We start from the raw sequence: 21,954 nt of genomic DNA on the forward strand, positions 1-21,954 counted from the left end.
TTGTTTCAAATGCATTCCAGCCTCTAGGACGTCAGTCGGAACAAGTTCTCCCCCGCTGGCAAAATTGTTAATTTGACTGCTCTCAGGGCACCCACTCTTCCACTTATTATGACTCGCCACTGGCCAGGTGGATAGTACTGCATAGCCATTACTGATCAGAGCAGGAATCAAATGCTCATGATCCCATAAATCAACGAAAGTCTGCAAGACCTTTTATCTTTCCATGGCATCTGGTTTCTTTATATCAAAACTTTCTCCTCCGTTGCTATTTTTCGACTTGTCTGTTTTCTACTATTAAAAGAAATATAACTTCTCCAGTGGTTTCATGGATTTTTTCTTCACTATATGGTAAACTCCCCTTTAGTGCAACAACTGGCCCAACCCATCTTTGAAACCCTACTGACCTCCCTCAACATCTAGTAGACGTATTGAGCATTTACTGTATGCTTAGGATTAAGTGGAGCACTTTCTCCTATTTACTTCTGACAAAACCCAATGAGGTAATAGTGTTTAAATAGAAACTAGGCTCAAGGAAACAACGTGCACTAGATCTTATGCAGATAAGTGACAGAACGAACTGCAAATAATGTCTGAATTTTGTGTACAACCAACCCCCCAGAAGGTGGTATTGGTGTGATGTAAAACAGTATATGCCAAATAACTACACCACATTTAATAATATCTAAGAGACTCAGTTCGATTAAATCATTTACTAAGACTTAGGGCACTAACTAAACAATGCATCTCCCTTCAGCAGAGTGGGGAGCTAACATTTACTATGCATCCAATGTGAGCCCATAGGTATTTTACATACAGTGTTTAACTCAACCCTACATAATAGGCACACAAGTAAACATGTGCTCCCAATTCTACAGATGGGGAGTCAGGTTCCAAGACCATAAATCATGTGTGCCACTGAATTCTGTTCTGTGTGATTTCAGAGCCATGTATTTCTACCACACCATGAGCTATCTCAAGACCAGAATTTCATCCATCTATCATCTATCTACCAAGAGAGAGGTGGGTTGATTTGCTGCACATGTTCCTCATCCAGGACATGGAAGCTGAAGGAGCTGCAGGCCCGACGGCCGCCCTGTGCCAATGAGGTGAGTCAGCAGATTGTGGTCAAACTTGCGGTAGTGCCTGGGACCCTGCATGGACCTTCCAGGTGTAATGGCTGGTGCTTCACTTACACTTCTTAAATCTTTTGCAAATTTCTATTGTGGCCAACCAAAATCAAAATCATAAAAGGAAGAGAATTCTGGTAAATATAGTTCCAGCTCAGCTATATTGCAGGTATAAACCACCCTGGTCCAACTCTCGTCTGGGGTTCTTTTAATTGTGTTTAATTTTCAGATAAAGACCACAGCAAAATCATGCTTAGTCCATATAATGCAACTATCTCATATAACCCAGAACAGCTCCTTCCCTCCCAAAAGACAAGAATCTTTAAGCAATGCTCATTCTTCTTGATGAGTCACAGTATCCCTTTGATAGTTTATAACTTAAATATTAAGATATAAGGTTATCCACTATTAACACATCTTAGGGGAAAGAGGGGAAGAATAATTGCTTAATATACTGTGCACAAATATATTCATACTAGAATGAGGGGGAAATGATCATAACTGTTATAGTCCTTGTATCTGCAATTGGCAACATGATCATAATTACTATTTATAACTACTTTCTTTTTCTTCCATTATCTGTTTTATATCCCCTAAGCCTTCGGCAAGAATCTCAGATGATAATGGTTCCTTGCCTTGAGGGGCAACCCAAACCATTCCTGAAGAATCTGGGCCATTAAAGGTCCTACTTCTATTGTGTTGTATTTTACCATTAACTCATATCACAGAATATGCAAGTACTAAGTACTAAGAGGCACCTCTCAATTATCTCCTGCATTCCAGGCATACTCCTCCTTTCTTCAATTGTGTAGCAGCAATTCAAAATCTCCTTAATAGTCAGGATCCATCATTCCAGGCAGTACAGTAGCCTCTTTGCATGTTGTTTAAATAGCATAAAGATCCCCAAATGGTCAAGTGGCAGTCTCAACTCCAGTTTAACTGAGCTATTGCTGTGTACCCGGGTGAAAGCATTCTTTCTGGGGACTAAGACCTCTGGACCAGAAGAGCCCAAAGTTTCAGGAATGGGAAGCAAAATTCTGCATGTGACTCACTAGGTGTAAAAGTGAGAGGATCTACCTGGTTCTACCTCTTGATTCCTGGACCATGGATCTATATTTAGATTTAGAACATATGCCAAAACCTAGGGAATATTATCCTAGCCCCACAAGGTGTTGTTACCCAGGTAGAGCAATTATTGAGTCTTCAAAAGGTCTTTCCAGTGTTGCAACATGGATGAACCTTGAAAATAAGCTAAACGAGGAAAGCCAGATACAGAAGGCTACATATCGTATGATTTCATTTATATGAAATGTCCAGACTAAGCAAACCATAGAGACAGAAAGCCAATTAGTAGTTGCCAGGGGCTGGAGAGAGGAAAGAATAGAGAGTGACTGCTTAATGGGTATGGGGATTTCCTTTTGGAGTGATGAAAATGTTCTGGAACTCGATAGTGATGATTACGCAACACTGTGAATGTACTTAATGCCACTGAATTTTACACTTTTAAATGGTTAAAATAGTAAATTTTTATCACAATAAAAAGAAAAAGGCCATTCAATCATCCAGTCAGACCTACTCCAGGGTAATAGACAACGTAATAAGACCAGTGAATTCCATGAGCATGAACCCATTGCTGCCTTTATTTTCCGTAAAATGTGTTTCTTGTTTAAAAGTAATGCTGTGTGGAATATCATTAAGTTGACTGAAGCATTAATATTATATATTAATATATTAATATTAAAATAGTAAGCTATTTAAGACTGTTTTAAAGTCTTTGTCTATTAAGTGTGATGCGTGTGTTTCTTTGGGCTGGTTTCTGCCATTTTATTTTCTTCCTTTGAATGTGTCATGTCTTCCTGTTTCTTCATATGCTTTGTCATTTTGTTATTATTGTTGTTAAACATTGTGCATTTGAAAAAACAGCCACCTTTCCCAGTCTTTGTGGACTGGCCCTGTGCCAGGGAAGTGCTTCTTCATTAATTAGCTGAGCTTAGATTCTAAGCTTTGGGGTCAGCCCAAGGAGAAATCTTAAGATCTTTTTGGGTATATTTACTGAGCACACATCTCGCCTGGGCCCATGTATGGATGTTTTGATTTCCCTGTGTACACGGCTGCTTTTAAATGTCTTAGTATCCCAAGGTGTCTCTCTTTGGGGCCCCCACTCATAATCTCTTACACCACTCATATCTCCAAAATGTTACAAGTGGTGGGTCATCTCCTTTCAGTTGTCCTGAGCAGCTCTCATTGCCCCTTTCTGCTTGAGATCCAAGTTAAACCAAAAAGATCAGTCCTTCAGGCAGCTCCAGGTAGGTTAAAATGTTGAATATAAGACCTGCTCTGCTCCCTCTGGCTTGTAGTTTTCTTTTTTGTACTTTTTTTGTTTGGCTTTGGTGTTAGGGTAATACTGGTTTCATAAAATGAGCTGGGAGATAAACCTTAACATCTGTTTTCTGAGAGAGTTTACATGCAAGTGTTATTATTTCTTCCATAAATGTCTGATAGGATTCACCAGTGAGACTCTCTGTACCAAGAATTTTCTTTTGTGGAAGATTTCAAATTTTTAATTAAGTTTCTTTACTTGATAAAGCTTATAAAGTAAGCTCTATATATTACCCCCCAATAGTCCCCAAGTTATATCTCCAAAATGTTACAAGTGGCGGGATTATAATTTTTCCTTTTCTTTTACAGTAATTTGCCAAACTTTTTAAGATAAACATATATTTTATTTGCTAAATTTTCTAAGATAAACATTTATAACAAAAATTTGGTAAATATACAAACTATGAGTAAAAGTGTTTACAATGCAGTGATGAATGTTTAATTAAGTAAAGAGCAAATGAAGGAAAATTTCACCTGAGGGTTGGTTGCTCTAGATTATTTTGTAACTCAACACTAATTGACAAGCACCTTCCATGGTGATACACTAATGAATAATCAGTCAGAGGACTTCTGGCTAAACACAGCAGATTACATAACATGCATTCATCAACCTTTCCTCCCCAACGGTACTAAATGACTTTGAGAGAAGAAATTAAGGCATGAACCCAGAAGGATAAAGAGAAAAGAAGGGGAAATGAAAACTGACAAGTTTAGCTTTTAGAACCTGAAGGTGGGTGTACAAGTCGTACATGTCTTAGCAGAACAGAAAGCTAAAACCTAAGTTTACAAATCAGGAGGAATACCTCTGGTCAATTCCTGTTTCAAAGATCCAGAGTAATCTCAGAAATTAGAGGCCCCAACTGTTTTGGAAGGCATGTCGTAAAATTTCACTAGAATGGAGACAAAAATAAGAACTTAAAATCTTCTAGGAATTGAAAATAAAAACATGTTACTTACAAAGGACCATGGATCAGAATGGCAAAAACCATCTCAACAACAAATTAGGAGCTAGTAGACACATGTCCAGGATTTTTGCTGTAAGCATGTTTGCCACAGACATCTTTGCCACAGCATTTTTGCCACATAACTAATTGGCCATCAGGTAATTTCACCATCAAAGATAAAATAACAAAAAATAAAAGAGGGACATTAAAAAGGACATAATGAAACAAAACATTAATAACAAAATTTAAAAGACTTATGAAAAATGAAACTACATTGTCTTGGAGGTCTTTCATTCATAGTATTATAGCTTTTTTTTTTTTTTGCTTGATTCTCTCATTTCACTCAGAACTTTTTTCTTTTTTGCTACGATTTCTTCTTTAATTAAGACATATTAGTTTCCAACTAAAGAATCGTTAATTAACATTCTCGATGACTTATAAATCAGTAGCTGCCTCTTTTATATTTGTTATAGAGCAGTGAACTTTTGGTTTTGTTGGGTGAGAGATGAGTATGCTAACTGAAGGATTAGTAAACATAAGTTATCATTTTCTAGTATCATGTGCAATCTGGCTTTACGTGTACCTTTGCTATCTGGCTTTATGCGTGGTGTTATCATCCACTATTTTAAGACCACCATGTCTACTCCTCATGTATAGACCATTATGAGGGCTAAGATTTATATAATATAAAGATAAGAGTACTGTGAGAATGGAGAAAACCAAACTGACAATTTGCTTAAATACATTAAGTCTGCCAAATGTAAACCAAACTGTCAGTTATTTTATCTTTCATGGTGACATTGCCTTATGCCCAATTAGCTGTGCTGTGAAAATGTTTGCAGCAAAGATGTTTACAGTGAAACACCTAGAACCAGGGGACAATGATACAAGGCCTTCAAAATTGTGAAGGAATTTGATTTCCCATCTAGGAATCTGTATACCTGGCTATATATCTATTTAAGGTATGACAATGGAATAAAGATATTTTCCATACATTGAAGAACTCAAGGATTTAGCTTGTACCTTTTCTCAGGAAATGAGGGACCAAACCAAAAAAGGTAAATATTGGGACCCAGGCACTGAGAGCTCCAACACGGGAAAGAGGAAAAGGGAGGCCCCAGAATGATAGTTCCCAGGTCACAGCCACAAAGAAGACCTAGAGAGAAACAAGCAATATGGGAGCAGGGGTATGGAGCTTACAAGATGACACTGAGCGATGGCCTGAAGAAGCTGAACATAGTGACAGAAGCTCTGGCAGAGTTTGGGAATAAATTTATTATTACTATATAGAATTTTAAGCTAAAAAAAAAAAAGGATTCAATTACTAACACCAAGGAAAAAATGTTGTAAAAGAAAATAAATATAATCATCATATATCATATGGCTATTCTATAAACAGTTGCATAGTCACAATAATATAAGCTCCGAATATCGATTTAACAAAAGTATGGTGTTACAACTAACTATACTGAGAGGTGGAAGAGTATGAAAAGTGCATTTGTTGGGTAGTATTAGAAAGCGAAAATTTCATCTTCCACAGCATAATATTAATAAGTAACATCTAAAATTGAGGTGAGAGTTAATAATATGGAGCTAAATATTATGAGGAACAACTAAAACCAGTGAACATTCTTGTCTCAGCAGAACAGGAATTGGCAGAGTGTCAAGATGTAACAAGAGGCTGCTAGATTTATTATAACATAGAACTTTTGAACTCTAAAAACTATGTACATATATTATTTTTCTCATTAAAATAATTGCAGTGGGTTGAATATGTTTCCCAAAAGATATACTGAAGTCTGAACTCTTGGTACCTATGACCTTATTTGGAAATAGGGTCTGTTTTGCACATGTAATCAAGTTAAGACAAGGTCACACTGGATTAGGGTGGGCCCTAGATCCTGCAACTGGTGTCTTTATAAGAAGAGAGAGATTTGGAGGCCAGCAAACAGGAAGAAAGCCATGTGAAGACAAAGACTGAGATCGAAGTGATATGTCTACAAGCCAAGGAACACCACGGATTGTCAAAAATCACCAAAAGCTAGGAGAGGAGCATGAAAAAAATTATTTTCTAGAGATTTCAGAGGGAGCATGGCATTGCCAGCACCTTGATTTTGAACTTCAAAACTTAAGAACTGTGAGAAAATAAGTTTCTGTCATTTTAAGCCACACAGTTTATAGTAATTTGTTACAGCAGCCCAAAGACACTGATACAATCATGTTTCTCAATTTCTGTGTATCTTAATTGAAGCAGGACATGTTTCACAGAGGGTCAGTTCTTCTAAATTCATTTCCACGCTTGAAGTAAAAAAAAAAATCAACAAAAACTAATCAGATTAGCTGGTTTTTCTTTAGGGCACAATATAAAAACCATCTGTTCAATTAAGGGATGTGGGAGGACTGGCAAATGTGAAACAAATTTCGATCTCTAGTTATAAATATTTAAGTGTATGCCTGTCTGAGGTTTACTTTCTATTTTAAAAATACTGTTCTCTCTTGCTATCTCTGAAGAACAGTCATAAAGAAAAAGGGCCCCGCCCCGCACAATAACAGCATAAAATGTTGAACTGAATGAGTATTACTCAGAACAGCAAAATCATTTACAGTAGACCTGAAAACTGATTACTAAACATTTTTTTCCAACTATCAAGTATCTGAACGTGTTAACTATCTTTTTTTTCAGTTCATTTGTTTTATTAACCCATATACAATTACTTGTCTTCCAGTTTGTTGAAGCAATAAGTCAGACAACATTTGCCACAATAATGTCTGTCAAAGTGTCTAGCCATAAAAAACTCCAGCATCACATTCATCTGAAGGGCATTCCTGATGATGCATTAATTACAATTTTTATATGAAATAACATATTTAAAGAAAGCACCTGTATTATTTACATTTCCTATACTTTTGATTTCAGTGCTTTGTCTTAGGATCCAATATCTTCTTAAAAACAGTTCAAGTATAATGAGATATTTAAAATCTTAGAGCAGCTGATTACAGGGTGTTATGAGTTGAATTGTATCTGCTCCTCCCCATTCCCCTCACCCCAAAGTACCCCAGATTGTGACCTAATTTGGAAATAGGATCATCGCAGATATAGTTAAATTAATATGAGGTCATACTGAATTAAGATGGGCCCCTAATCTGTTATGACTGGTGTCTTTATAAGAAGACAGCCATGTGAAGGCACAGACATAGGGAGGAGGCCATGTGAAGATGGAGGCAGAGATTGGATTGATGAATCTATAAGCCAAGGAACACAAAGGATAGCTGGCTGTCACCAGAAACTAGGAGACAGACCTGAATTCTCCCTCAGAGCACTCAGAAGGAACCAACCCTGCAGACATCTTGATTTAGGACTTCTTGGCTCCAGAACTATGAGAGAATAAATTTCTCTTGTTTTAAGCTACCTAGTTTACATAGCATAACAAAATTTAGCATTAGCCAGTTTGTGAAACCTCGTGAAACCTCGTAACACAGCCATAGGAAACAAATATACAGGGCAATTATAATATAGGCGGGGGGCTCCTTTAAAATTTTTTCAATTCCAATTTTTCATTTATTTGTTTATTCATTAAATATTTGTTAAGTGACTACTACATGTCAAGTACTCTCTCGTCACTGGAAATAACATAAGACAGAGAAAAGTCCTTGCCTTAGCGAAGTGAAAATTCTAATAGAGGGGAATAGTAATAAACATATACATAATGTAACATAAATGAGTGTTAGATGCTATGAAGAAAAATAAAACAGGAAAATATTAGAAAGTAGTATATAGAGGTCACAGAAGGCATCTTTGAGAAGATGACATTTGAGCAAAGTCTTGACTGAAGTAAGAAAGTAAGCTAGGCAAGGATGTGGGGTTGGGAGGAGGGTGGGGAAGAACTTTCTTGATAGAGGGAACCAGTACAAATGACCAGTGCATTTTAAAGTTGAGAAATAAAAACAAAATTATTATTGAACAATCTCAGGTTTAATTTTTTAGGTGAACAACTTACATATAATTAAAATTTTACAAAGAAGCAAAATAAGTTATATATATATATATAAGCAGTTTCTAATCAAATTTTTAAATGCAACTAAAATCTACTTATAGTATTTAGAAACCTCAATAATGTCTGATAATTAGTAAAAGTTTAAATTCTTAGAGTGTAAGGAATCAGTGTTCAAAATTCAGTTAAGTTTAATGTGAAATTTGTTCATTTGGGAATAAATTAATATAATTAGTAATACCAACTTTAGAAAATAAAATGATTAAATATTCAAGGTTGAAGCTTTTAAAAATGTTCCCAGTTCAAAAATGGGCAAAAGACTTGAATAGCCATTTCTCCAATGAAGGTATAACAAGTGGCCAGTAAACACATGAAAAGATGCTCAACTTCATTAGTCATCAGGGTAACACAAATCAAAACCACAATGAGATACCACTTCACACCCATTAGGATGGCTATTGTCAAAGAAACAGAAAATAACAAGTGTTGGTGAGGATGTGGAGATATTGGAAACTTTATAACTGTTGGTGGGAATGTAAAATGGTACAGGCTATGTGGAAAACACTTTGATGGTTCCTCAAAAAATTAAACATAGAATTACCATATGATCCAGCAATTTCACCCCGGGGTATATACACAAAATAACTGAAAGCAGGGACTCAAATAGATGTTTGTACTTTCCGGCTTATAGCAGCATTATTCACAATAGACAAAAAGCGGAAACGACCTAAATGTCCATCGATGGGTGAATGAATACACAAAACCTGGTACATAGATACAACAGAATTTATTCAGCTTCAAAAAGAAAGGAAATTGTGATACATGCTACAGTGTAGATAAATTATGATGACGTTATGCTAAGTGAAATAAGCCAGACACAAAAGGACAAACATTGTATGATCTCACTTACATGAAGTACCTAGAATAGTTAAATTCATAGAGAAAGAAAGGACGATAGAGGTTATCAGGGGTTAGGGGAAAAGAGGAATGAGAAGTTATTATTTAATGGATATAGAGTTTCTATTATGATAAAAATGTTCTAGAAATACATAGTGGTGATGTTGGCACAATACTGTGATTGTATTTAATGCCACTGGATTGTACACTTGAAAACTGTTAAAATGGTAAATTTTTATGTTATTATATTTTACCACAATAGAAAAGAACAAAGCATGTGCTATGAGAGTTCACTGCTTTAGCCAAACTCTCTGAGCCCTAGAATAAAACTCCTGTGGAGACAGGTCATCACTCTTGCTCTGAAGGCACCCCTTCAGTGCTCCCAGTAACTATCTTCCCCCAAATGGGCTCGATAGAGTATGACTATGGCCTCCTTCGCCACAGTTACCACGGCCTGTGCTATGGCTCATTAGAGTTCCTATGATGTGACTTTTAATTCTACTGTTTTCTGGAAAGCCTTGAAAAAGCTCCAGATAGCCTATGTTGCTTTCTCTTTTCATTTCAAATATTCTCAGCTCACTAAGAAAGATGGAGTCACTTACCAAGTTGAAGTTTGTACACTTATCGTTTTCCTTAATACTTTCCATGTTAATTTTTAAATTCAGATCAGGCCTATTGTAGGTGACGTGACTGTTCTCAGTAGTGCCTAAATACTTGGTTGGCAACAAGATGACTTGACAGCTTAGCTCTTGTGTATGTTTTCTTGGTTTGTGCAATCTATCCAACCCCAGCAGGCAAAATACTGTAATTGCAATGTACCTGCTGGCAATTATGATAAATCATACAGCCTACAAGTCAGCACCACAGATAAAACCGTACACACATGAGAAGACAAAGGAACAGATAAGCTGTAAAGCAAACAAAAATATTAATAAGAGATTTAACCCAAAAGATTGCTTTACAGAAAAAAGCCCCCCAAAACAAACAAAAACCCACCCAAATGTCTGAAAAAACTGGAACAAAGTCACAAGAAACAAGTTCCTTTTACTTTAGACAAAGTTTAGTCACATGAAAGAGATAATTGGAAAAAATATTTTTCTTAATCTGTATAGAGTTTCATCTGCCAGATAATTCTCAGGTGATGCCACCCTCCCTCACTCCCTTATGCTTAAGTGAAATCACAAACACTGTTTAAGACTTATAATAAATACAGCAATGATGGAAGTTCACAAAGAGGTAGAAGTAAAAATATTTGCACATGCATGAATAAAAGTTATCAATGAAAAAAACATACCAATCATTCTGGAAAATATGTTCCCAGAAATGGCAGTGAGGGGGAGAGAATGCTCTGGCTTTGCTCACGTAACTCACATAACACCAGAGTTGTCAGTTACTCATACCCATGAAGCCCTGACTCTGGACCTTTACCTTCTATTCCCACAAGTGTCTTGCCCTTTCTTCTCCTTGTCTTTGCTCATGCTATTCCCTCTGAATTGAACACCCACTCCATCTTACCCAGCACCCAGGCTCCCCGAGTCCAAATCCCACACATCACATGGCCCAGTTTAAAGGTCCATCCTCAATGAAGCCTTTTCTGAGCTCCTCAGCTGAAAGCAATCTCTCTCTCATAAAGTCCTGTTACACCATCTGTACTTCTCTTAAGGCACTCCCTTTTCTGCATGGTACTATATTTATTTATGTACATAAATGATTTCTCTGGAACCCTAAAAATAGATGTTCTTCAAAGATCTCTGCTGGATCCCCTTCTCTAGTCCGTCTACATCTACACACACACATACACATGTATCCCTCCACCAGAACCATCTCCTCACCGCTTCACAGCCTCTTACCTCTATTAACATGACTCCAATGTCTCTATTCTAATCTTTTGTCTTACGGTTCTCTCAAGTTTAGTCCCTCATTTCTGACTGCCTGTTAGATATCTGTGCCAAGTCCCCTTGAAACCACAAACTCACTAAGTCTACAATACAAATGATCATCTTCCCTGCCCAAGTCTCTTCCTCTGTTCTCCTTATGTTAATGACCACCTTCCTGGTCACTTGGGTGCAAACCGCTTGCCCATCCTCACTGCCCACATCCAGTCATTACAAGTCTTGCCAATTTCATTTCTGGTATATTATTGTAATTTCAACCCTTTCTCCTCACCCCATTTCCCTTCCTCCCAACCTCCAACTACTATCTTACCTTATTCATCACTGTATCTGCAGTATCTAGAAATATATATCAAAAGAATGAATAAATTTCCCACCTAATGCCTTTGCTCATTCACATATTCTCTTATTTTGGAATGTTCTTGTACCACATTGCCAATATTTACACTATTCTTCAAGGTACAACTAAATTTCTCTACCCTCCATGAAATTTTCCAAAAGGGCAATTTCAGATTTCCGATTTCTGAACCAGTCAGGATTCTTGGTTGCAAACAATGGTAGACAACATAGATTATTTTTAAGAAAAAGAACAACAACAACAACAACAACAAAACAATTTATTGAATGATGTGGTGGAGACTCCAGAACAGATGAGAGGCTGAAAATCAGGCAGGATAATCTGTAGGCAGAAGCATGTACCATGAATGTCACCACCTTTATTGTCACCATGCCCTGCTGCTGCTGGATCTAGGAGCCAAAAGACTCTCTTCGCACCATCCTTCATCATTCATCACCTGCTCAGGATTCAGAATCATGGGTGGGCACATACATTTGGCTAATTCTAGGTTATATGCCCGGAGGGTCTGAAGACACAGGGTACCCAACTCCTTGACTTTCATAGGAGGTGCCAAGACTCTGCCTCTCCCAAATACTCATATAATGAGAGATTCCTTTAAGGAGTTTCAGATACTGGGCAGCAAAACAAGGCAATAAGTACCCACTAACATGTCCAGTGGCTATGTCTTAACCCTTCCACAAGACTGTAAGTCCCAATGAAGGCAGAACTCATGTCTGGTTCATTTTTGTATCCACTGTAGCTCCTAGAAAAAGTGACTTGCACTTCTAGTAGAGAGAGTGCCTTTCTAATTACTTTACCATATCTACCTTGATTTAAAGTTTCTTATTTAAGCTACTGTGTACCACTTTAAAATTTTCAGATTTTAAAAATTTCTAATGTTTTCTATAAAATTTGATATTATATATATTCCTTCATGGAACGTACAGTCTTGTAGAAGATCTTTTGCTTTCTCAGCAATATTCTGGGTCTGCTCTCTTGAATTCCCTTTTGGACTTAGAGCAGTCATCTGCTCAAAAACTCTTCTCAGAGAACAGCCTCTGGAAGGCCGGCTAGGTCAAGTTTGATTATTCACAGAATACCCGTTTATTGAAGTCATTTCTATGTGCTAGGTACTTCGTTAAGTGCTTTGTAAACATTATCTCATTTATTTCTCATAACCACCCAAGGAGGTAGGCATTTTTATTCGCATTTTACAGATGAGAAAACAAGCCTCAAACAGGTTCAGTGAATTGCTCAAGACCACACAGGACTATTTTCTCTAACATAATTTAAATTGGACATAAGAGACTCTAACATTACTGGCCATCTTTTGAGGCTGCTTAGAAACACATGCCTAGCTACCATTTTTTGCCCTTGCACTGTCCAATTCTGACCAGAATATAGTTATAAACCTACATTACAAACCAACTGACTTTGTTTTGTTTCAAGAAGAGAGTTGCAGTATTGCTGATAACAGTCATTAAGATCATAATGGTAGTTTGAGGCGTCTGTTTTCGTCAGACTGCCTTTAACTCTAAATTCCAGTAAAGCAATAAAGATTGGTATACTTTAGACACTGTCTTTCAAAATGGAACCTTCTAGAAATGAGACAGCAAAATTCTCAAAAGTAATCTCCTCTCTACCCTTGGGAATTCATTCCAATTGCTGATGTTCCAGAACCATGTTTTGGAGGCCTTAAACATAAAGTTTCTTTCAAAATGAATTTTGTTTTGTTTTTGGTGAGAAATGGTATTATTTCTATTCTCTACCTCTAGAATGTACTTTTTTGATTTTGTGAGTTTTACTTTCTTGATTTCATTTATATTTTGGTCAGTTAAAATATTTTTGGCAGAAGGTTTTTTAAGAAAAATTATACATTGGAAGTGCCCTGCAGAGTTTCTGCTGAAAAAAAAAATGGTTTATGGTCTTATGGGGGTTTCCTTGTAAGTAACTAGTTGCTTTTCTCTTGATGCTTTTAGGATTCTCTCTTTAGTTTTATTTTTTGACAATTTAATCATAATGTTTCTTGGTGTGGGACTTCTTGAGTCCATCTTGTTTGGGACTCTGTGTTTCCTGGACCTTGATGTCTCCTTTCTCCCCCAGGTTAGTATAGTTTTCAGCTATTATTTCTTCAGATACGTTTTCTGCCCTTTAATTTTTCTCTTCCCCCTCTGGGACACCTATAATGAGAATTTAGTACACTTGATGTTGTCCTAGAGATCGCTTAACTATCCTCATTTTTCAAAACTCTTTTTTCCTTTTTGCTGTTCAGCTTGAGTGACTGCAGCTATTCTAACTTCCAGATTGCTGACCCATTCTCCTGTGTCATCTAATCTGTTGTCGATTCCTTCTAGCGTATTTTTTTCATTTTGGTTACTGTATTCTTCAACTGTGATTGGTACTTTCTCATATTTTCTATTTCTTTGTTAAAGTTTTCATCATGTTTATCCATTCTTCTCCTGAGTTCAATGAGCATCTTTATGACCATTACTTTTAACTCTTTATTGGGTATATTGCTTATCTCCATTTCATTTATTTATTGATTGATTTTGAGGTTTCATTTTGTCTTTTCATTTGAAACATCTTCCTTTGTCTAATTCTCTGTTTGTTTCTATGTATTAGGGAGATCAGCTACAACTTCTAGTCTTGAGGAAGTGGCCCTGCAGCACAATCCCCTCTGGCCACCAGAGCCAGGTGCTCCCGAAGTGTTCCCTGTGTGGGCTGCATGCACCCTTCCATTGTGGTGGGACCATGGTTGGTTGTAAGCATACTGTTTGATGAGGCTGGCTCCCAGCATGGCAGGCCAAAAGGCCTAGCCCCTGTGGCTGCTGTGGGTGTGCTGTTGGGCTGATACACCCATTTTCGAATCATTGTTATTGAGATACTGAGAGAACAACAAGCTTAAACACTTTTTTTTTTTTTAAATTGGTCTCTTACCCATGAAGCACTCATTTTATTTATACATGTTACTTTCCTGTCCCATTGATAGGTGAATATTTTTATTTAGTTGAAATTTCAGATCCTTTTTCTTGAAATAATGACATTATTTGAAAGCTCTTTTTTTTCAAAAGCCATTGTTGCCATTTACCTCCGTAGGTGACTTTTAACTAAGCCTGTGTTCATAAACATCAAGTGTGAAGGGCTGGAAAGGAGAGGATTGTCATTACATAACCTTGTTTGACCTAAATTTCATTTTATGCTCATGTTTTAAAGTATCCTGCTCCCAATATTTCATTCAGTTTGTGGGAAAATAAATAGGTAAAATATCTCACATTTTAAGAAACTATATAACCATATTTTTTAAAGCAACCAAGACTTGCTTAGCTTATTTACAACAGACTGGCCAAGTGTTGCCATGGAAGATGTAACACCACCATGACAAAAAACATGAAAAAATTATCCAGAGCAGCACATTACAATGGGGAAAGAAAAAGAAAAAGAAAGTTTAACTTGCCAGGAGGTCAAATCTCCTAGGAGAGAAGGTATTAGGTATAGTTGAACTTTCATGATTTTTCTAATTTAGTATTTTAAGGATCTTTAAAGTTGTCATTTTTATCTAGAGACTGCTGTAAAAGAAGTATTGGGTTTCTTAATTTAATTGTCTGTTATGAATTCAGATTGTATATATTACTTAAACATACTTGCAAAATTCTGTTATATTCCTACGCAAATAGAAATCGAAAAATTACTTGAGAAGAACCTAAAGAAAACATATTAGAGAATAATATTTTGCTGATTTTTCTGTGGTTTTTCAAAGTACATTTATAATTTCTTCACTGCTTCTTTTGTTTTCTCCAGTGGGAAAATTATAACATCTTAAATATTAAAATGCTTTAAATAGCCTATATGATTTATAGAGATTTATATTAAAAGAATAGTCCTCAAATCTACACCATATGCCATTCATCTTTCTTTGAGAATAAATTTGCCTTCTTCTATTATATCATAGATTGATGATGACGAATGACTTAAGAAGTCATCTCATCACTCCTACCTTCAGATGCAAATAAATTTTGATCTAATTTGAAAGGATAAATTTTATGTAGGGAGCTAAAACACTTTTCTAATACTGCCTGTTTTCCTTCTGTTTGTTAAAATCCAACCTGCTGGGCTGGCCTCAGAGTCTACTCTAGATTTATTTTAGGGTACCAGGTAAGATCTGTCTGAGGCATAAACTTTGGAGATAGCACATTTCATCTTTAATGTTTTCTATTTCCCCTGTTGGGGCCTCTTTTCTTCCAGGCCACACCTCCTGCCTTTTCTGCCACACACCTGTGATAACAGCCCTGGGCTAGCATTCAAGGTGGGCTGGCCAAGCTGGCACTCAGAACATTCTCACCGATTAAACCTAGATTTCATTTCCATGGTATTTGTTCCTTGTTTTCTCAACCAGGTCCTTTCTCTTCATTTTCCCCAGACAATTCTATTAAAGATTCTTGAAGACTTAAAGGAACATGGTTCCAACTGCAAAGTTTATTCACTGTAGAAGAAAGTAAAAGTTTTTTTCTTCTGGAGAAGCAGACTAAATACTTTTAAATCACATGCTTTATTTCTGAAGGGAGGTGTCTGTGCTTCACCATGTGTTGCTCACAGAAAGAGTGTTTGATAACTGAAGCAAGATGAGATCAGGAGCAGATTGATCGAAGCTGGGGATGCTGAAGCTCCAGGTCCCCTTTTTTGCACAGGTCTTTTCAAGACTTTGGGAAAGGACTTAGCAATGTTTTCGCATGACATATGTTTGTGCAAAATTTACAAAATAAAGATATTTCAGCTACCCTCAGTTAACAGTACTTTCTTCTCCCTTTGACTTCCTTTCTGTAGCACTTGCCTTTGTGTTAGGTATGTTGGGGGTTGCTGTGGGTAACACAGGATCCTCGTAAGGGGAAGTACAATTGGTGATATATTTAGTATAGGTCTCATAAGATATATTTATATGGTTTGCAGTCATTTCTGTGATTAATTAAATTATGACTAGGTGTTCTGGGGAAGGAATAGCTCTGAGAATCCTTTTACCTCCCACTATGCTGACCCACCTTGAGTCATATCATAAAGATGCAAAGCTAAGGTTTATACAACATGAATGGGGCCTATCACACCTCTTACCAGCACTGTGTAGGTAAGTGATATATATGATGATGCAACATCTACAATCAAGATGCCATATATGTCGCTCCTTTGTGATGGAAATTGTGTGAAATAGAATTGACCAAAATTCTTTTGATTTTAGGGCACAAACCTGTAGCAGCACTAAAAAGAGCAAATACATCTGTATATGAGGTTGGAATGATTTATGCATTCTAAACTTCAATATCTAAAACAAATTTTGATCAACTATAGTGAAGGAAAGACTGAATTACTTCTTTATTCTCTTTACAGAAGACTATCTTACAAAATAGCTGTCATATAAAGAAGCACTAAAAAGTATTAAACAAAAAAAATCTAGATGAAAGTATTATAATGGTATGTCAGGTAGTTAATAAAAATATGTGATTTTCCTGGAGTTTGTGTTATTTATGGTATTTCTCAGCATTTAAAAAATTTTAAACTTATTGTAATTTCTATTACCATTCTAATTTTTAACCTAATTTTGCATTTGTAATTTTGTATTCTTTACTTCAAAGAGGGTCCCCACATTATGTACACTTCTGTCTGTACAAAACCTGGATCTGCCTCTGAATGAGATGAGCTGTTAATCTGATCCCTGGCATCTTACACAATGAATTGATCAAATAAGAAACGAAGTTAGTAAGAAAAGGTAAAAAGTCAAGGTACCATAAGCCGGGCAAGGAGCAGCATATATTAGAAAAAAGCAATAACATATTTTCTAATGTTAATGAACATAGTTTTAAATGAGATTACCTAAAAGAGAATATGTGACTTGGTTATATATTTAAATTTTTACTTCATTTATTTAGCTCTACTTTCTCTCATTTCAAAACATCTTATTAGTTGCTTAGCATTGGAGGAATATTAATGTTAAACATTTTTAAAGCCTAGTTTCTAGGGTTTTGCCACCTAGATTTTTTTTAATGGATTCTTCTATTTATATTAGGGGAATTTTCTCTAAACTACACTATCCCAAAACATATATAGCAAGATACTCAGTGGATTATTGAATTGAATTGTCTTCCCTACCTACTTATCTAGGGCTCTGTCCAAGGGAGCCTACTTTTCATCTCAAGTGTATTTACAAATTCAGCTCCTTCGAAAGTGTAACTAGTGTCAGGGACACGTCAAGCTACAGATAATTACAGTTCTAGAACCAGTTTTCTTGGTGTTGCCTCTGTAAGTCCTTGTTGTGATGATTGATTAATTCTTACTCCTCATTCCAAAGGTCTGAAGCTCTGGGGCAAGCAAAGGCACACTGTTTGCAGTAGATTCTTGTCTTTGGAATTTGCATTCTTTGTTATTCTTCTGAGATGGGGTGGTTTCTGATCATATCTATCCCAGACAAAAACCCAGAGCTTCATAAAGTGCTGTTCACTCTTGGTTTCCTATTGACTGACTTTCCTAAAGAAGCGGAATGAATGGTATTGCAGGAAAAGCACAAAGAAACTCTCTTCTACTTCCACTACTGCTTGAATTTTTATCTTTTCATTCTTGAGTTAGACCCTTTTTTTCCTGAAGTATTTATTTTCAGGTTTTCATTCTCCAATATAAATCTTACAGGCAGTATATAGCCGATTATTGGTAATAACTAGATTGAGAGACTGTTAAGATCCTGCTCTGTCTGCTTCTCTTTCCCCCTTTTACTTAAGCTTTGCTGAAAAACTACTATTCAGTTTTGCTCAAACTGTAAAGGAGCATAAAATAAGACTTTAAAAATCAAATTATGGAAAGCATATTGTATCTGTCATGTTTTCTGCATATCGTGATACAACATAAATATATAAAAATATTATATCCAAAAGGTTTTGAGATCCATTGGGCTTCACTTTTTAAATATTTCATAAATCATATCCTCTTGAGGAACTATATTTAAGTCACATATTGGCTTTATTGTCATTTGAAATTACTTGAATTGTTTGAAATTACTTTATTGTATTCTTTAGTTGGGAAACTGACTCGATAGAGGTTTGCGACCTGCTAAACCAGTATGAGTGATTTTCTGTAGATTAAGTATCACACCAGATCAGAAAAATCAGTCCCCAGAAGCATGGCAGCAAATCTGCCAAAAGGCACAAGCTGGTGCTTACCTGAGCTTATCAAGTCATAAGCCTTTTCTGTTTATGAAACTGTGTTCAAGGGTTGCAAGGAGAATATGACTTACCATATCTCTCTTCTATTTTAATCACACACACACAAAAAAATTCTTCCAGCCAAATGCTCAATAATCTGAAATCACTGTTAGTGTAACACTTTTATCCAAGTATTCCAGCAAATCATTAGCCATTGTGTAACTCTTGCCACAGAACACTCAGCTTCTATTTGGCTAAGTTTAGTATATTAAGTTTTCATATGTGTGTAATATTATAAATGTGTTATCTAATATCAATATTATATATTCATATATGTGTTTATGTAATTCTTATGCACAAAAAGACTTTAACCCAAACCCCAAAGGATTAAGAACTAGAAATCGGAAGACATGGACTTTCTTAATTTGTTTTTTGATATTTTTGCTTTAATTATTAAAGCAATACATATACATACAATGCTCATTTTAACAATAGGTGAAAAAAAGTTAATAGCCTTTCCCTGCTGCCCTTCCTAATTCTACCTTCTAGTAACCAAGAGTAACAGTTATTTTTTCATATCTTTCTCTAAGACAACACAGTCTGTAGATCAGATTTTGCCCATGATTAGCTGGGACACAAAGCATGGGACTCAAGGCTTCAGTTTTCTCTTGCTAAAAATGAGAATGATTCAAAACCACAATGCAATATTACTTTACACCAGTTAAAATAAAAAAGACAGACAATAATAAGTGTTAGCAAGGATGTAGAGAAATTGGAACCCTAGTACATTGCTGATAGGAATGTAAAATGGTACAATCACTTTGGAAAACTGGCGATTCCTAAATATATTAAATAGTTTATATTATTTAATATACATTGGAAATATTATTTAATATATTATTAGAATATGACCCAGCAATTCTACAATTACACACACACACACACACATATGAGAAATAAAAACATATATCCACACCAAAACAAGTGTTCTTAGCAGCATCATTATTGCCAAGAACTAGAAACAACCCAAACGTCCAACAGCTGATGAATGGATGAACAGAATATGGCATATGGAGTATCATTCAGCCATAAAAGGAGGTATTGCTACATGCTACACATGGATGAGCCTTGAAAACATTATACTAAATGAAAGAAGTCACAAAAGACCACATATCTTATGATTCCATGTATGTAAAATGTCCAGAATAGGCAAATCATACACAGCAGATTAATAGTTGCCAGAGGCTAAGTTTTCAGGCCTTTTTTAAGCCCCAAAAATGTTTTACAAAAAAAATTATGGCAGCACTTCCTGCAACAGCACATGTACTAAAAAATTAGAACGATACAGAGAAAATTAGCATGGTCCCTGTGCAGGATGACATGCAAATTTGTGAAGCATGTCACATATTAACAATAACAAAAAAAGATTCTGGTAATGGTTGCACAACTCTGTAAATATACTAAAAGCCACTAAATGGTAATCTGTAAATGGGAGATTGTTATTGAATGTGAAATATATCCAACAAAGCTGTAAAAAATAATATGAATATACAACTTAGTACTCTCCAACATCTCTTTAGATTATAGAATTTCTATCTCTTACACAGTGTGAAGACACTTCTACATTCTTTTCTTTTCTTCATTTCAATATCAAGTTCTTAACTGCTTATTTCATCCACTATATTTTCTCCATTCTCTTATAATGGTTCTTTATATTTATGCTAAAGTTTAATATTTATTCTATGACATAAATGTCAACTTTTAGTTATGACAATATAGAATCCAAACTATCTTGGTAAAGAAAAAAAGTGAGTTAATAGTTGTCATAATGAGTGTCTTTCTGGCTTTGTATACACAGTAACATCTGTTATTCATCCTATTGATAAGAGAATCAAGAAAGGAAAATATTGGGCCAATCTTGTATGTATGAGGCATCAAATTTCATTTTCCAATATTTTTAAGTACAATTATCATATTAACAAATATGGTAATTTGTAGCCTTATTAACAAATATACAAATCATTTGAAAAAAACTTCAATCATTTGTCATTTGGGCCACAGCAAATATCCAACAAATATGCCATCCTGTATAGACCTTCAGCACTGCTCCAAAATATCTCAGAAGACCAGGAGGTGGTAGGGCAGGGTGTGGGCTTATGGGCTGCAGACTCTCTAGATGGGGGATGAGGGGGAGACCTGAGACTACATTGGCATAAGATTGAAGAAACTTCGAATGTCCATGGACTTTCAGGAAAGACAGAGGTTAATTAGGATGGGTTGGGTTTAGAAGGCTGAAGCCTCTCTATCACTCTTTTCTCGGTGCTGGCACTGCCTTAGCGTTTTCCTAACACTAGAAATAATTTTCTCCTTGCCTGTACTTCCTATGTAAGAAACTCCTCTATTTATACTCAGAAAAGGCAAACCTGAGCACAACCATGACTCCTAAGAGTGGTGGACCAGATTTGGGACTTTGATTCAAAATAGACTTATAATTCTTTCTCGTCTTGGAACTGGGACAAAAGATTTAGTCAGTTTATCTGACCAACATAAGTTACAACTTAAAGTAAAGAAGACTTAGAAAATAAGTCTGGAATAGTAAGTTAAGGTCAGATAGTAGAAGACTCAGCATGCCAGATTAAGGAGTTTGAATTGTATTTTAGAGGTAAAAGAAAGGAATTAAAGGTTTCTCATAGGAAACTGACAAAAATAAAGAAATGGTGCACAGAAAAGCTGAAGGAAGACAGACACTGAAGATAAGTCTTTGCAGAAGTGCACTGCAACAGTGCTGTTAAAGGGCCTGGATTAGAATGCTAGAGAGATAAGTGAAGAAAGAAGACATTCCAGACGCATTGAGGTAAAAGAATCAATAGCAGTCTGTGGCCAATCTGATCTGGGAGTACAGTGATGAGGACAAGGGATTAGACAAGAATGAAGGTATCCCACCCAGTACAGTGAGCTTGCCTATGCTGTAACGAACACAGGAAGTCTGGAGAGGGAGGCATTTTGGGACTAGATTACTGATTTCAATTCTGAATATCACCAGTTGCCAGACATCTGAAATGAAATGTCCAGCAGGCAACTGAAGCCAGAGGACTGGAGCCCAGGAGCGGTCACAGTTACCCACTGGATCTTCATAATGTGACAGCTGATGATGGGAAGCTGGACAAGATTTCTGGAAAAGGGCTAGAGAGGAAAGGAGCAGATGGCC

The 21,954-nt window shown here is 36.1% G+C and overlaps 1 protein-coding gene and 1 pseudogene across 1 annotated transcript in view; both read left to right on the top strand.

The window, feature by feature from the left end:
* The window catches only part of DNAJC5B (DnaJ heat shock protein family (Hsp40) member C5 beta), a 183,410-nt gene that overhangs the window by 722 nt on the left and 160,734 nt on the right, over positions 1 to 21,954 (top strand). Inside the window, exon 2 of the mRNA XM_039841766.1 lies at positions 942 to 1,106. The gene's annotated coding sequence lies outside the window, so the exon portion shown is untranslated. The remainder of the gene's footprint in view (positions 1 to 941; positions 1,107 to 21,954) is intronic.
* LOC120585625 (uncharacterized) lies at positions 20,057 to 20,156 on the top strand (annotated as a pseudogene).

Source organism: Pteropus medius, unplaced genomic scaffold (assembly GCF_902729225.1).
Source record: "Pteropus medius unplaced genomic scaffold, Ma_sr-lr_union100, whole genome shotgun sequence".
Classification (NCBI taxonomy): Eukaryota; Metazoa; Chordata; class Mammalia; order Chiroptera; family Pteropodidae; genus Pteropus; species Pteropus medius.